The 17,015-nt window shown below is 34.4% G+C and overlaps 1 protein-coding gene across 9 annotated transcripts in view; it reads left to right on the top strand.

Annotated features, from left to right (window-relative positions):
• Positions 1-17,015, top strand: part of LOC124451460 — a 47,885-nt gene that overhangs the window by 1,915 nt on the left and 28,955 nt on the right. For 5 of the 9 annotated variants that reach the window (XM_047002088.1, XM_047002081.1, XM_047002082.1 and 2 more), the window contains exons 3-7: positions 5,211-5,398; positions 6,708-6,779; positions 8,080-8,150; positions 9,067-9,142; positions 10,485-10,623. The gene's annotated coding sequence lies outside the window, so the exon portion shown is untranslated. Of the gene's footprint in view, positions 1-5,210; positions 5,399-6,163; positions 6,511-6,707; positions 6,780-7,921; positions 7,985-8,079; positions 8,151-9,066; positions 9,143-10,484; positions 10,624-14,178; positions 14,919-17,015 lie in introns of those variants that run through there. The other 4 variants (XR_006950471.1, XM_047002086.1, XM_047002085.1 and 1 more) reach the window with 4 other exon arrangements.

The following is a 17,015-nucleotide window of genomic DNA, read 5'->3' as shown; positions in this document are numbered from 1 at the left end:
ACGTTTACAAACATGGATTTTCGAATATTTAAGACCTTTCGCGACTCCTTACTAACCTCAAGTATTAGTCATGGATAAAACAGGTTATGCGAATCGATTTGACATCAAAATGATTCCTATAGCTGTAAAATATCGACGTTAGTGTTGATTTAAAAGTTGTACATGCGAGAATGTATTTTGTCCCATCGTTGCCAATGCAAGATAGTTCACTGCTCGCTTTCCAATTTCTGAGGCATTTATGATCTAGTATACGTTTCAGTTCTTTAGAAATGAGGTGAGTTACTTTTTTTATCATTCTTTCTTTATGTTGAGAGATTGTTGACATTTTATTTTTGCTGTAACTTCACTTTTTCATGACCAAAGTACTACTGATGCTTAAACAAGACAAGTCTATTTAGTTTCTTTCGCACTTTATCTTTAGTTTCTATTTCTGTAGTTGTTTTTCTCAAATGGTATAGTCGCACTTTGCGCTTAATTATTTAAAGAAGTATGATTTTCATTGACATTAAAATCTAACAAATGCGTTCTACACACATTAGGACACTTTAGTAAACTGCTTTTGAAACATCAAGGTAATGTAGCCAGCCAGGTATGAATTTGCAGGCCCTTTAAGAGTGCAAAAGCTGGGTGCATTGTTTAATCTTTATAATCATCTTGGTTTTGGTTTGTCCCTTAAGCAGATTTAAATTATTAACAGCAACATAAGACTGTGTCCACAGTTTATAATTATAAGTGTATCCAATTGTATGCAGTATATCAGTTTCACATTGTCTTGTGCTAATTCCTTTACAGCCATGAATACTGCTTCTCGGCAACAGTTTATTGTCTACAGCTGTAAATTGTTTAACTGTTCGATTATTAAAGTCACATTTCACAAGTGGAATAAAGCTCTTGTCTTTCTTATTACTACAAGACTAGAGACTGATGATCAAACTATTGCTGAAAAGGATTCTAATGTCAACTGCAATTCATATTTATACCATCCCTAACTACATTCATATCTTAAGAATAATTTTAATCTTTTTGGAAAAATATTTAAGGCATTAATATTACATTCATACTAACTATGATCTTCTGGAATTTGCTTAGCACTTAGAAGAGGAAAATGAAATTTACTGACTGTAAAAAGGCAGTAATATCGTACATGGCTGGCTATATTGCCCAGATGGTGCAAAAGAAAATAAACTGTCCTGTTTGTCATGAAGCAGTCGGTTCAAGAAACCATAAAAATGAGTCTGCTTCTTGACTTTAAAAGACAGGGGTAATTTGTTTAACCCAACAGCAAGTGTCATAGTAATATGCAATGAAACAGAGAGGTGCTTTCAGAGAATGTTTGGCAGCTACAAATTGAATTTTACCGCAAGGGAAAGGAATTCCAGATGGTATTGCTGTGTCTGTATTAAATGGTATAGATTTGAGGACAACATTCAAGGATCTCGACGCACACATGTTGAATACTACTGTTCACGAAAATCATATTTTCTCATGAAGACCATATCTAAATGTTACAGCAAGGTGCGAGTATACCATTTGAGAAAAACAACTACAGAAATAGAAACTAAAGATAAAGTGCGAAAGAAACTAAATAAACTTGTCTTGTTTAAGCATCAGTAGTACTTGAAGTTACAGAAAAAATAAAATGTCAACAATCTCTCAACATAAGGAAAGAATGATAAAAAAAGTAACTCATCTCATTTCTAAAGAACTGAAACGTATACTAGATCATAAATGCCTCAGAAATTGGAAAGCGAGCAGTGAACTATCTTGCATTGGCAACGATGGGACAAAATACATTCTCGCATGTACAACTTTCAAATTAACACTAACGTCGATATTTTACAGCAAAAGGAATCATTTTGATGTCAAATCGATTCGCATAACCTGTTTTATCCATGACTCATACTTGAGGTTAGTAAGGAGTCGCGAAAGGTCTTAAATATTCGAAAATCCATGTTTGTAAACGTTATCCGCCATACATTTCTATAGTAATTTGTATCTCGCCGAGGTACCCGGAAGTGAATTTTGCATGTATAATTAGGCTTCACTTTTGATACTTGTAGAAGCTATATCCAGTCTATTATCAGATCAGTGATTTTACTTCATGCGTATAGAGTAAAGCCTGGGCCACACTATAGTCTATATTGACGAAAACTATGGCAAGCCAAACCTGCCAAAAGTGTATCGAGATTTATAAGTCGTATTAGAATTACTATAAGTCTATTCGAGAATCGTAAAGTGGTACTCGAAATTACTATAATGCGGTGTGAAAACTATATTATTATTGTTGAGTTGTGTATGACGAGATTTAGATGACGAGTTGTTTTATAAACTGTGACGAGATTTATAAGACGAGTTTTATATGACGAGTTTCATATGACGAGATTTATAAGACGAGTTTTATATGACGAGTTTCATATGACGAGTTTTATATGACGAGTTTCATATGACGAGATTTATAAGACGAGTTTTATATGACGAGTTTCATATGACGAGATTTATATCGCGAGTTTTCCTCTAACAACATGATGTATTGAGTTAAAGAACACGTGTTTGTTTCAAAAGCAGTTATTAATTATATGCAAAATTTCGGCGGGTTGGTAACTTTGTATTTTCTATCTATACTGTATCGCTCTCACCAAAATGACAGAAATGAGCAATAGAGAAATTATTCAGGAGCTTCTTGGCAGAGTTACAGAGCTGTCTGAAGGAATATCACCTGACGTGGACAGTTCTGTAAGGTCAGAAGTGAGAACTATATTTGGACGACATACGACCGCTTTAAATTTGCCAAATGCTGAAACGAGTCGTGAGGGAGGGAGGCCTTGTTTTAATATAACCAAAGTACAGATAGAGCAATTACGAGATACCGGAATGAAATGGAAAAGTATAGCTAGCTTCCTAGGTGTATCAGAACAAACAATTTACCGGAGAAGGATTGAATATGGAGTTGAGGCTAGCTTTACAGACATCACCGATGATAGTTTAGATGGGCAGATAAGAGATATTTTAAGGCTTACCCCATATAGTGGAGAATGTTATATCAGGGGTAGTTTAAGGGCTAGAAAGATCTATGTCCAAAGAGAAAGGTTCAGAGAAAGTCTTCGGAGAATCGATACTATTGGAAGAAATATGCGAAGGAGGTATGCGATTTGTAGAGGGTTTATAACGTTCCCGGGCCGAATTTTCTTTGGCATATTGACTCAAACCATAAGCTTATATCCTGGCGATTCGTTATCCATGGTTGCATCGACGGGTTTAGTCGGCAGTCATTTACCTAGAGTGCTGCGCTGATAATAGAGCTCAGACAGTAGTTGATCTTTTCAAAAAAGGGATTGATGAATTCGGTTTGCCTTCGAGGGTTCGTGGAGATCGAGGTGTCGAAAACGTTGACGTAGCACGGCTAATGATATCACGTCGTGGTGAGAATAGAGGTAGTTTCATTGCCGGGCGAAGTGTGCATAACCAAAGGATAGAACGGTTGTGGGCAGAAGTAAACCGGGTTCTTTCTGCTCCATACGTTGGTGTCTTTAAATTCATGGAAAACGAAAACCTGTTAGATCCGTTCAATGAGCATCATCTATTCGCCCTTATAAATATAAAATGATATACCTCGACATATTACTGTCACAAAAAAACAATTGTAAAAAAAGTTTGTTTGAATTTAAAAAAATACTTTTACATTATTTTAGTGTACAGTCACTTGATCCCCTCTTATGACAAATGTGGAAAGATCCCTTGCTTTTACCCAATGTATGTATTTTACCACTAGAATTGCTGCCTGGTTCCTGTAAATGAACAACATATCAGTTTTTAAAAGCACACTATTTACATGATGGGCATGTAGCAATCTAATTCTCGAACCTTTGTTGCATTTCCCATGTTAAGCAGCTGGACACTAGGTCGTACATACACTGGCTTTTGTGCGTATAATCTGTGGAGGATAACACCATGCAATGTCTGACCAGGGGCTAATGTTGGCGCAACCAGAGTGGAATGTACCGATGTTAACAGTTCTATATCTGTACCATGCGGAATTTTTCCATCAAAGGCCATCATTATATTAGTTTCGACAGCAGCGGCTGACAAATCTTTTGAAAACCGACAACCTGAAATCATGTGTCCATTTTCTACCAACATCAGCTGAGTGCCTTGCCGTGGAACTGTATTATCTTTGGAGCCGCTTAATAGGATTAAATCTCTCAAAAATGGCCTGTTATCAATTGCTGTTGATGAACGAGTTCGCCTTGTTCGGCTTCTTGCAGCAGGTCTCCTTGCGGGAAAATAGCGCCTCGATTGAAATGCAGTGGATGAATTTCTTCTAATTGGGGAGCGATTCTCTAATGTAGCTGTTGATGCCATTTGATTAGGGTGATGCGTTAATTCTCTCTGGCGACTCGTTTCAGCATTTGGAAAATTCAAAGCGGTCGTATGTCGTCCAAATATAGTTCTCACTTCTGACCTTACAGAACTGTCCACGTCAGGTGATATTCTTTCAGACAGCTCTGTAACTCTGCCAAGAAGCTCCTGAATAATTTCTCTATTGCTCATTTCTGTCATTTTGGTGAGAGCGATACAGTATAGATAGAAAATACAAAGTTACCAACCCGCCGAAATTTTGCATATAATTAATAACTGCTTTTGAAACAAACATGTTTTTAACGGAATACTTCATGTTGTTAGAGGAAAACTCGCGATATAAACTCATCATATGAAACTCGTCATATAAAACTCGTCTTATAAATCTCGTCATATGAAACTCGTCATATAAAACTCGTCATATGAAACTCGTCATATAAAACTCGTCATATGAAACTCGTCATATAAAACTCGTCTTATAAATCTCGTCATATGAAACTCGTCATATAAAACTCGTCTTATACATCTCGTCACAGTTAATAAAACAACTCGTCATATAAATCTCGTCATACACAACTCAACAATAATAATATAGTTTTCACACCGCATTATAGTAATCTCGAGTACCACTTTACGAATCTCGAATAGACTTATAGTAATTCTAATGCGACTTATAAATCTCGATACACTTTTGGCAGGTTTGGCTTGCCATAATTTCGTTGATACATCGTAGACGTAAATATGAGGCACTGGTAAATATACCTGTGATTGGTCGATATCAGCTTATACTGACCTTGGTGCTCATGCCAGTGGAAGTAGTTTTATGAATACGTGATTTAACTTTTTTTCTTTAGTCTTGTGTTTTTGTCATCGTTTATGTGGTTGTTTGGTTGTATGAGCTATGAAATATTATATTTGTGTATGAAATTTATGAAATGAAAGAGAAAAGAAATCGTCAGAATGTGCGCGCGAGCGATGCAATGCATCCATTCTTCATGATTCCATAAACACATCGTCATTAATGTCTGTAAAACGTACAGTGGTAAGTAAAGTTTTTTAATGATTTATAATATAGATTTTGAACAAAATTATCTGGCGAGTGCATTTTATTTTATATTTGGTCATAAATAAAACAGTAATTTTGAACATTTTATGAATTATGCTGTAGAATGTTGTCATTGTTATTGGGGTTTAGTTGAGAAGGACCTAAAAGGCAACACATTTGTTTTTTTTATTCATTTTATTTTAAATTTTAATTTATCAATGCTGCATTCGTTTATGTGTTAAATGAGACAACACATCTTTGAATATAATGGTAGCAAAATATTTAAACAAAAGCATCAACCTCAGTTTGGATTTAATCAAATTAATGCCCAATACAATTATATTTTTAAAAACTTTGAAATACTTTGAGACTTATTATAAAGTTACCAGTCACACAACATCTCTTACTAATCTCGCATTCTGAAATATCTGTTGGAACATGGCATTTTTTGCTTCTTCACAAAACACTGTATGTGTTGGTTTTATAAATTGTTATATATATTTATGTATGATCTCAAAAGCACCAGATTAATTATGGATTTAAAATAAACGACAAAATTTTTTATTATAAACATGTTTCGAATTTCCAGTCTACTGAAGTTGACTTAATGTAAGTTGATGTTTATAATAAAAAAAGTTGTCGTTTAATTTTAAATGCCTAATTGTTATATGTGGTGGGTTTTTAATTCACCTGGCCATTTAATACAGTTTTGAGCAATGAAAAATCAAATTTGAATCTTTAAAAAGGTGACCATGTCTACTTAATATAGGTGGACTGTTTATTAAAGGTGTCTCAAATAGTATTTAAATTTTGAATTTTTGGGACATTACCACACAATTGCCAAAGATAACCACTGTATGAAAAAATGTATGCTCCAAACAGATGTTTTCAAACAAGTCACTTTCGTACATAATTCATTCATATTTAAATTGTTATGCATCAAGATCTTTCAGTTGTAGGGAAAAGTGTTTCAGTTCCTATGTCCCTGACATAAAACAACTATATTCCAATAAACCAAGCACCCACAAAGTAATAAAAAAAATTTCATTTAAGATAATTCACTGAAAAAAGACTGCCAAAAAAAATCCAGTGCCACGTCTTCCTCTATGGTTTGTCAAAACTACACATTATTATTCCCAATTGCTAATTATTGCTCTAACTAGTAAATCAAATGAATACAATATTTGTCACATTATCACTGTCTTGAGAAATTACATTTTTATTGTCTTTCACATGTATAAATATTGTGCTTTAATACATGTTTCTCTTGTTGGAAACTCTTTAAGACGAAATTTCTTTCCTTAAGAATTTTAAAATGGAACAAATGAACTAAATACTGCTGAATCTTATGGCAAAGACAGTGAATATTCTGAAGATGGTATGTAAAAATAACAAATTTGTAAGAAATTTATAATGTACAAACTGACGAGTGGCGAACGTCGGACTTTTTCTAAAGAAATGAGTTCTACAAAATCAGCATAGCCTGTTGATAGATGTCTTGAAAGCAGACTGGGATTTTTTCTCTGTAGAACAGAGCATGTGCTCAATACTACCAACAATTACAAGAGATACTATGTAGCTATGTACAAGCTTAAACCTTTAGCTACTTATATATGACCAACAATGAGATATTAATTATCGTGCTAATTTCACGTTCTTTGCAAAGTTTTCATGTAGCTAATATTTTTCATTGTATATTTAGCACACCTATCTAAAATTCACAGACAACGTATGTAGTTCTGGGTATGTGGTTATTGAGCAAAAACATGTTTAGATCACAACTTACGTTCATTCGTATGCAATATAAATTTCTTCATGACATGGTGTATGTTGAACTTTCATCTTTGAAAAATGTTGCTTAAATAAGAGTGTCGCTATTTGTTGGCAACGTTAAAATTTAACTATTACGAATTTGCAATGAAAGTAAAATAGTCACTCATATATTGATATATACTATTATTCCCATTTTAACTTAGGAAGAATTAGTATAAGAATTGTTTTCCTATCGACGATGTAAGTTTTCTTTCAACGAAAAATTGTTCTTTATTCGATATTTGTAGAGTGAATTACTGTAATCCAAGAAAATAAAAGTATTTTAAAAGAACTTTCTTAATTTAGCTTTACCATGTCTCCTGCCATTTATGAGATAATCACTATAAAACATGGACAGATTTAATGAGGAGAGTTACATGGGGGGCACGCAAACTTTAGATTTAACTCCCAAAAATAAATTGCACACCCCTGTCGGAAATATTTGAATTCCCTCAATTTTTAACAAAACAAATCAGTAGTACAGTTGAACTGAGTTTTTCTGGGCAATGTTTCAACTTTCTTTAATATTTTTGGTGGCTGCACTACCAGACCTCCCCTAAAATCTACACTTTTATTGTCGTCACTTCTTTACCAATTGACTATTAAATTTGCACTTTTAATATCCAGTATTTTCTTGCTTGTAGCATTTACAGTGAGATAAAAAATTTCTCTACCGAAGTCTTATGCTGTATATTGTGGAATAATTCTTGTGAAACCAAAAATTCTTTTATCAATTTTCGTCAATTATTGAAAGAAACTAGGTTAACTAGCGTGAGTTTATACACATGATATTTAATCATATAGTATTTCTAGTCACGCAGAGATCATATGACATTCTTCCTGAGGTCAATAATTTTATTTTCAAGTTATCGTATTCATTGGAGAAGACGCCTTACGAAAATTTCGATAAAATTGTGAAAGGCATTTTCATCAAAAGGTGAATATCATGTATTAAGTATTTGTTGCTCGAATTTAAGTGACTTAAGTAAAGTACATGGGAACAAACTTCTGAATTTGAATTCCAGTTTGTCACAGAGTGTTAAGATTATTTCCGTGATCATTCGCTATCTATAGGTTGCTAAAAGTTTGATAAATTGTCTGAATGATTGTAAGCAATGGCAAATTACATGCGATCCCAAACACTAGTCAATGTAAATCACCGTTAGTTACTGCTTGTAAACAAAAATTAGCTTCCACAAGTTCGAAATATCTTCGAGTGTTCGACAGAAGATAAAAATCATTTAATAAACATTCACTCCTAGAAATGTTGGGACATAACACTTCTCAAATTTGAATTTATTGTTACATGTTTCGTTGTACTAATCACTGCAATGTTTGATGAATTTTTGATATTCGTTTTTTAGTAACAATAGTTGATATATGTGATTTTACAATTGTTTTGATGTGAAATGAACAAACACGCGCTATGCATGAGGGTTGTTGGCAAATTCTATTTCAAAAATCGAAAGAGTTTGTGAAAATTTATCTGTTGAAATTCAATTTTATCCTTAAGGTGTCGACAGCAGTAGACTGCGTTTTATTTTATCGCTTAGAGTCATCAGTCAACATATTTATTTGAGAAATGACAAAAGGCTACTCTCCTTAACCGCTTTCACTTTTATTATGCACCACGTCTGCGTCCGCAAAGAATGATGGGGTTTTGTTACGACATAATGACGCATTTGCACATGTGATATTGTATAGTTCGCGATCTCTTACTTCGTCATGATCATTCTCGTTGAACAGAAATTATGCTCGTAGATAATTTGTAGTCGATGTTTATTGAAATTAAATGATATTTTGAAGTGAAAATTGACCAATTGATCTAGTTTGACGTTTTTTTCTTTATACAGTGAATCATGAGCGCCGACGACGACGTTGATAACGTTGATCAACAAGAATTAGACAGTGTTTTATGTACTGAAGAAGGTAACCTGTTTGAAATATTAAAGAATTTTATTGAATTATCAACCTAAAGGTTAGAGTCCAACAGATCGTTTCAAAGATAACCAAAAGCATTCAATTTCTTTGATATTTATTAAAACAAATTGACGTTTGTCGTTTCGTCTCGACTCAAGACATCTTCAAATGAGATGTAATTACTTAGATAGTTAAGGTGTGAGGTTTGTGTGGATGTGTACTTACAGTGTAAAGCTGATATTGAGTATTGTAAGGAAATGTAAGAAAGATTGTACAAGATATAAAGGGGAGGGGGTGAGTAATGGGGGGAAATTTACCATAAAGAGAGCTGAGAGGGACGTTCATCTCTCCCAATTATTCCAAAGACCAATTTAAGAGTTTTTAAGATCTGAAGAGAAAAAAGGGAGTTATAGATAGTTGCTTCCTGTGAAAAGGCACACAGCAAAGTAAAAGTAATAAACAGGAACTTTTGAGCATCGTAGTAAAGCCTAGGCCGCACTATCGTCCATATCGACGAAAATTAGAACGAAAACTGCCGCAACGAAAATCTTGAACGAAAACTCAACGAAAATTTCGTTTTTGTGCTCATAAGAAGAGTTAAACTTTTGACATTTTTCGTTAACGAAAACGCATGCAATTGGCTAATAATCTAAAACTTAACTACACAAAGATGGCGGGGTGGCATGAGTTTTAATAAATCCGATGCGAGAAAAAACAATTTGTCGTCATTCGCAATTATTTTATGAGTCTGTTTTCTTTGTTCGGTTCTCGTAACTTTTCAGTCAAATTGTTAAATAATCCAAGTCGATCACGTCGTTTATTAATCGGGTCAATCTAGTATCGGCGTTTGATTGTCTTGCTAAATGCTTGCTTTCAACTTCAGAAGGAGTAACTTCTTGCCAAAGGAAGACACCTTTTCTTTTTTGCTTGTTTTGTTACTGCAACGGCTACTACAGAGACACATCCAGCAATAATACCGTTTACGTTTTGGCCGATCTTTGTAAACATGCTTGCAATTTTACGTCGTGTCCGGCATGTATTTTGTGCACGAATTTTCGTTTTGTTTTCGTTTTCGTGATTATCGACGATAGTGTGGCCTAGGCTTAACTCTATGCAATTAGTATGAGAAGTCTTGAGTCAAGACGAAAGGTCGCTTGCTTTTTTAAATAAATACTGAAAAAATCAAATGCGGATGGCTTTCTCAAATACGATCTTTTGAAATCTTTTCTTTATATTTAGAATTCCATTCAAACCTTGCACCTCACTGGCGACATTGAAATTTTATAAATTCTTATTAATTGTTGTCCACTCATATTTACGATGTATTTGACATGTTTGACATATTTTTTAGTTGCAAGCGATTGTTGAAATTCATATTCCATTAAAATCCTACAGTGGCAGTAAGTCCCTACGAACAAACGATTTGTCTCTTAATCGAGACAGTAAATATCAATATGCTGTCCTGTTGAAGTGCTAGAAATCCTACGGAGGTAATGGTTACCCCAAAGGATTGGGGAAAATTGAAAAAACAACACAGTTGAGATGACGTTGCTAAATCGATCAGCGTACAAGGCTCGCAAAAACCTTTGTTGGAAATAAGTAATTTGTCTTCCAATGATTTAACTAATGTCAAATTTTCACATGTTTGTAGATGTAGATCGTCCAGGTTTATAGAGTCATAAAAAGGACTTTTTTCTTGTTGTTGATTGACGTTTTGACTTCCTTACCAGTCGTCACCTTTAAAGTCAAGTTGACTTTTTCTGGACTCTACTAAGAATGAAGATCTACATCTAGATACATGTAACGATACGTCCTGGTTCAAACCATTTACGTTATTACAGTTATTGATGTTGACTGACGTTTTTGACTTCCTTAGCAGTAGTCACCTTTAATGTCAAGTTGTCTTTCTCAGGACTCTTCTAACAATGACGATCTACATCTAAAACATGTAATGATACGCCCAGGTTCAAACCATTTACGTTATTACAGTTATTGATGTTGACTGACGTTTTTGACTTCCTTAGCAGTAGTCACCTTTAATGTCAAGTTGTCTTTCTCAGGACTCTTCTAACAATGACGATCTACATCTAAACATGTAATGATACGCCCAGGTTCAAACCATTTACGTTATTACAGTTATTGATGTTGACTGACGTTTTTGACTTCCTTAGCAGTAGTCACCTTTAATGTCAAATTGACTTTCTCAAGACTCTACTAACAATTACGATCTACATCTAGAAACATGTAACGATACGCCCAGGTTCAAATCATTTACGTTATTACAGTTATTGATGTTGACTGACGTTTAGACTTCTTTAGCAGTCGTCACCTTTATTGTCAAGTTGACTTTCTCAAGACTCTACTAAACATGACGATCTACATCTAGAAACATGTAACGATACGTCTGCGTTCAAACGATTTACGTTATTACAGTTATTGATGTTGACTGACGTTTTGACTTCCTTGGCAGTAGTCACCTTTAAAGTCATGTTGACTTTCTCAGGACTCTACTAAGCATGACGATCTACATCTAGAAACATGTAATGATACGTCCGGGTTCAAACGATTTACGTTATTACAGTTATTGATGTTCACTGACGTTTTGACTTCCTTTGCAGTAGTCACCTTTAAAGTCAAGTTGACTTTCTCAGGACTCTACTAAGCATGACGATCTACATCTAGAAACATGTAACGATACGTCCGGGTTCAAACGATTTACGTTATTACAGTTATTGATGTTGACTGACGTTTAGACTTCTTTAGCAGTAATCACCTTTAAAGTCAAGTTGACTTTCAGGACTCTACTAACAATGACGATCTACCTCTAGAAACATGTAACGATACGTCCGGGTTCAAATGATTTACGTTATTACAGTTATTGATGTTGACTGACGTTTTGACTTCCTTAGCAGTCGTCACCTTTAAAGTCAAGTTGACTTTCTCAGGACTCTACTAACAATGGCGATCTACATCTAGAAACATGTAACGATACGTCCGGGTTCAAACTATTTCCGTTGTTACAGTTGTTGATGTTGACTGACGTTTTGACTTCCTTAGCAGTCGTCACCTTTAATGTCAAGTTGACTTTCTCAGGACTCTACTAACAATGATGATCTACATCTAAAAACATGTAACGATACGTCTGGGTTCAAACCATTTACGTTATTACAGTTATTAATGTTGACTGACGTTTTCACTTCCTTAGCAGTCGTCACCTTTAAAGTCAAGTTGACTTTCTCAGGACTTTACTAACCATGACGATCTACATCTAAAAACATGTAACGATACGTCAGGGTTCAAACCATTTACGTTGTTACAGTTATTGATGTTGACTGACGTTTTTACTTCCTTAGCAGTCGTCACATTTAAAGTCAAGTTGACTTTCTCAGGACTCTACTAACCATGACGATCTACATCTAGAAACATGTAACGATACGCCAGGGTTCAAACCATTTACGTTATTGCAGTTAAATTTCCGTAAATCATAATCGTTGTTAGAGTAAAAAATTTGTAACCCAGAAACTAATCTAAAAAAGCTTGCCCTAAAAATGACACGAATAGATTGCAATTGGAACGCATAAGGTTAAAATATGGCATATGTTGTTCACACAAATTAAGTTTCAGGAAATTTGGACGATTCTTACGCGAACGTTCGTCTTTCGAATCGTAGATTAATTTGTGTTTTTCGGTTTATATGACATTATACATAAATCATCATCAATTTTTCTGTTTATAATGATTCAGGTTTTTTTGGAAACTGAAATTTATACATAATTGAAGAGAGCTATAAAAAGTTATTAAAAAACGAAAACAAAATAATCTGTGATTTAGAAGCTAATTGTTCGGGTACGCTTTTGCCAAATTCCCTGAAACTTCATTTGCTTGAACAAAGTGTGACATATTTTAATCCTATGTGTTTCAATTGCATTTAGCTTTGTCATTTTTGTGCGTGAGCTACTTCAAAAGCACTTCTCTGTAACACATTCCTCCCTCTAAAAAGGTTATTATTTGAAACAATTTTACTTAACTATCAGATGAACCATTGGAAGTCCAACTGCCTATTTCCACTTAAAATTTTTGCAAATATTGCGCGCTGATCAATTTAGCAAAGTTTTTCGTCACTGACTATTTTTTTGATACCCCCGCACATACATCTCACAGTCACGGCCACCTGGTAAACGTTGATTGGTGGGGGAGGGTGTGTTATTCATATATTCAATTGTGCCTGACTGATTTTTTTGAAAGCGAGTTGTTTAATTTCTTAAACTGCCTATGAAACGAAAATTTTGTTATCTGAGTAATACTTTATTGAAGAGATATTTTAAAATGACAATGGACATTCTAAACCAGTTTATGCATATCACTTTTAATTCTTGAGATATTGAGGTTCTTGCTATGTCCGATATATCTAACTTGTGACGTCACATTGCATAATGAGAACTAAAATTATTAGGTATATTTACTGATACTTTACTTCACAACGACAGAGTTCCTTTCATTGTGACGGGGTTAATGGTATAAAATGGTGCCTACTAGTATCAACCTGAAGTTGTCAGGAAACTGAAGAGTATTTGAAACATTGTGGGAACTCATTATGCAATATGACGTCACAAGTTAGATAAATTGGAAATAACAAAAACGTCAAAATCACGAGAATATGCATTTACTGTTTTAGAAAGTACACTGTAATTTCAAAGGTTCTAGTCATTGCAAACATAATTTAACTTGCAAATTTTTGTTGCATTGGCACTTTCAATTGCTTTCAAAAGAAATCAGTTGGACGCAACTAAACATGTGAATAAGCCCCCTCCCATTAACTTTCTTGGGACACCCCTACTCACAGTTCACAGGGCCTGCCCTAAAGTGATCCATTTGACAAATCTGGTTGTGCTTGATTCTGTCATTTTTCTTTAAGCTTGTTTACGATGTATTCCACTATGACTTTCACGAGTCAATAGATTGGCTGTCTTTCACTACATACCGTTCTCGACTACATTTTCAAACAAACAAAAAACCTTTTTACTAATTTCTATAATTTCTGACAGAGGAATCAAATCAAGTTGATGATGCCAATTCACTCCAGGAAACAAATCAAGATGAACTAAGTGGACTTGAATTAATAGACCTTAAGGTCAGCAATCTCTTTGAGGACAGCAGGCAGAATATGGACTGTCATCTTGATTTTATGTCGGTTCATCCGGAACTTTGATGACTGTAATTTGTTATGGCATGTGGAAATACAATTTGTCTTTTCACAACCATTGAAGTTGTTACAATGATCATAAATATTACATCCATATGCAATTGTTTAGCAAACTCAATAATTGGGGGAGAACGTATTCATACATGCATGTTCTGCGGAATCAAATTCTTTTTGAAATCCATTGTTTTCTATAGATTAAGACATGCATTTATAAATTTGAACCCTCCCCACTTTCATGAACGAGTTTGCTACGCCCCTGTTATGGAATAGACAGATCAAATTAGAACATAAATAGAACATTTTTATCATTAGTCTATAGTAAAATGTAGACTTACTCAAGTAAGTTAATTAAGGTTCAAATATCGTCACGTGCAATATAATGCCAATGTCATTAATAGGAAAGTACATACAGGTTAGAGATATTATGGGGTAAAACAACTTGATATTTTTTGTATCCAATAATGTCTAGTCAAATAAGGAGGGGCACCCTATCTGTTGTAACCAAATAAGTTTTTTTGTTGTCAATAAGTTATTGGAATTGTCAATGTTAGCCGAGAAGGTCATTAAAAATTCAAAAAGTAACAAATTCAATAACCATTGGGAATAATCAAGCATTGTAACTGTACAATAATTCTGTTCGTAAGTATGCTTAACATATTGACCAATGGGCAAGGTGTAAATTGGTTATATTCAACGAAATTTTTTGTCCCGCTTTGTTTCTAAGCACAGAAGATCGGGGATTCATCGTATATATTAATCACATTCTGCTTCTCCTAGCCCTGATAACTTTCTAATGTAATCAACATCTTGGTCCTTTGGGCTTTTAATTCTTGGAAAAAATGTTTTGAAAAAAAAACTTCTAAGATTTTGCTATTTCCGTGAGCATGTAATATAATGACTTTAAAAAGGTTATCTATAAAATGGTCATTTTCAGCCGTCTAAAGTTCTGAATTTTCAAAGTTTTCTCATGATTTTGCCTCCTCAGATCATTTGCTTATCTAATCATCTAGAGCATATATTTTTTGAACTAAGAATTCCCTTTGGAAAAGGAAAATATCATGTATCACAACTTCGTAGAGCATTGTAAACCTTCGTAAGTGAGGGCCTGAGGGGATGTTATAGTAAAATGACACGTGACATCATCAATGACATGCGTTGGCGATTAATGTGTGGTATAAATATGTCAATATAACGTCGGCCTTAGGGTTTTATCTTTTTATCGCCTCACTTTGGCTTTGTCAATGGGCCAATGGCTTTGCTAATGGGCCAATAGACTTTGTACTAGAAATTAGTTTTTTCTAATACGAAGAACTTGCTGTTCTATTATTTTCTTCTCACATTCTAAATAGCCTTATGTCATTGTCGGGTGTTACATTAAGATCTGACGACGCATTTCACCAAAGTATTTGTATAATATAAAATAAATTTTTTTACGTACTTCGTCATTGTTACAGCAATTGCCATGTTATTCGAGTTTGGAAGTCAACAACAATATTTTTGAATTTTGATTTGAATGCTATAATTTTAAGTCGTTCGAAAGTAATTTGCTAAATTGGTGAGTGAACTATTGCCGTAAGTTCGAAGCTTAAAACTAAAACTGCAGATGAGACTTGCGCCTGTTTTATACGTCGCATTTTACTTGAGGCAAATACATTTAAAAGATAATGAGGAATTTTATCTCATTTTCTTTTGCCTCTAATGCATTCGGCTGATGTAAAATGCGACGTATGAAACAGGCCTTGGTATCTCATGATTCTCACTTGACAGCACGCTAAAGCGCGAAATTTTCTTTTTAAATCTTGTCAAAGCATGTCTTGTGGTCATGACTCTTGAGGAAAGTTTACTTCTTTAGACCCAGGTGAAAGTACGTAACACAACTTGGTCTTGACTCTTGAGGAAAGTTTACTTCTTTAGACCCAGGTGAAAGTACGTAACACAACATGGTCTTGACTCTTGAGGAAAGTTTACTTCTTTAGACCCAGGTGAAAGTACGTAACACAACATGGTCTTGGTTCTTGAGGAAAGTTTACTTCTTTATACCCAGGTGAAAGTACGCAACACGACATGGTCTTGACTCTTGAGGAAAATTTTACTTCTTTAGACCCAGGTGAAAGTACGTAACACAACATGGTCTTGACTTTTGAGGAAAGTTTACTTCTTTAGACCCAGGTGAAAGTACGTAACACAACATTTATGGTCTTGACTCTTGAGGAAAGTTAACTTCTTCAGACCCAGGTGAAAGTACGTAACACAACATTCTTTCTCTTGAATGACCAAGTTTTATGATGAAAAAGGGGACAAGTAGCAAGGCTTCACGTGCCGTCCCTGATTTCGACTGATTGCTACAACACGCGCTACACTTCCAAACTTCCAGCCCGAGTTTGGATCGCCCATTGGCGCGACAAGATATGATGATGATGATGATGATGAAAAAATGGTGGCCACTTTTTACGAAGTAATCAAAACTAAACGGATAAGTAACGAATAAGTTGTAGAATCAAAATTATTTTTATTAAGAGTTCTTAAAAGGTCCATGACTTTTTGATAAATTATGGCAAAATTTCAATAGTATAAATGTAAGTCAAGTGTAAGTTGCCAAATTCTTTGTAGTTTTATTATTCCTGCATTAGTTTTGCGAATTCAGATTCAAATTCTAAACAACTTCGTAGTCCGTACTAA

The sequence above is a fragment of the Xenia sp. Carnegie-2017 genome, unplaced genomic scaffold, assembly GCF_021976095.1.
Source record: "Xenia sp. Carnegie-2017 unplaced genomic scaffold, XeniaSp_v1 HiC_scaffold_24, whole genome shotgun sequence".
NCBI classification, from domain to species: domain Eukaryota; kingdom Metazoa; phylum Cnidaria; class Anthozoa; order Malacalcyonacea; family Xeniidae; genus Xenia; species Xenia sp. Carnegie-2017.
Note: the sequence above shows the minus strand (reverse complement) of the source record. Positions and strands in the feature narration are given on the sequence as shown.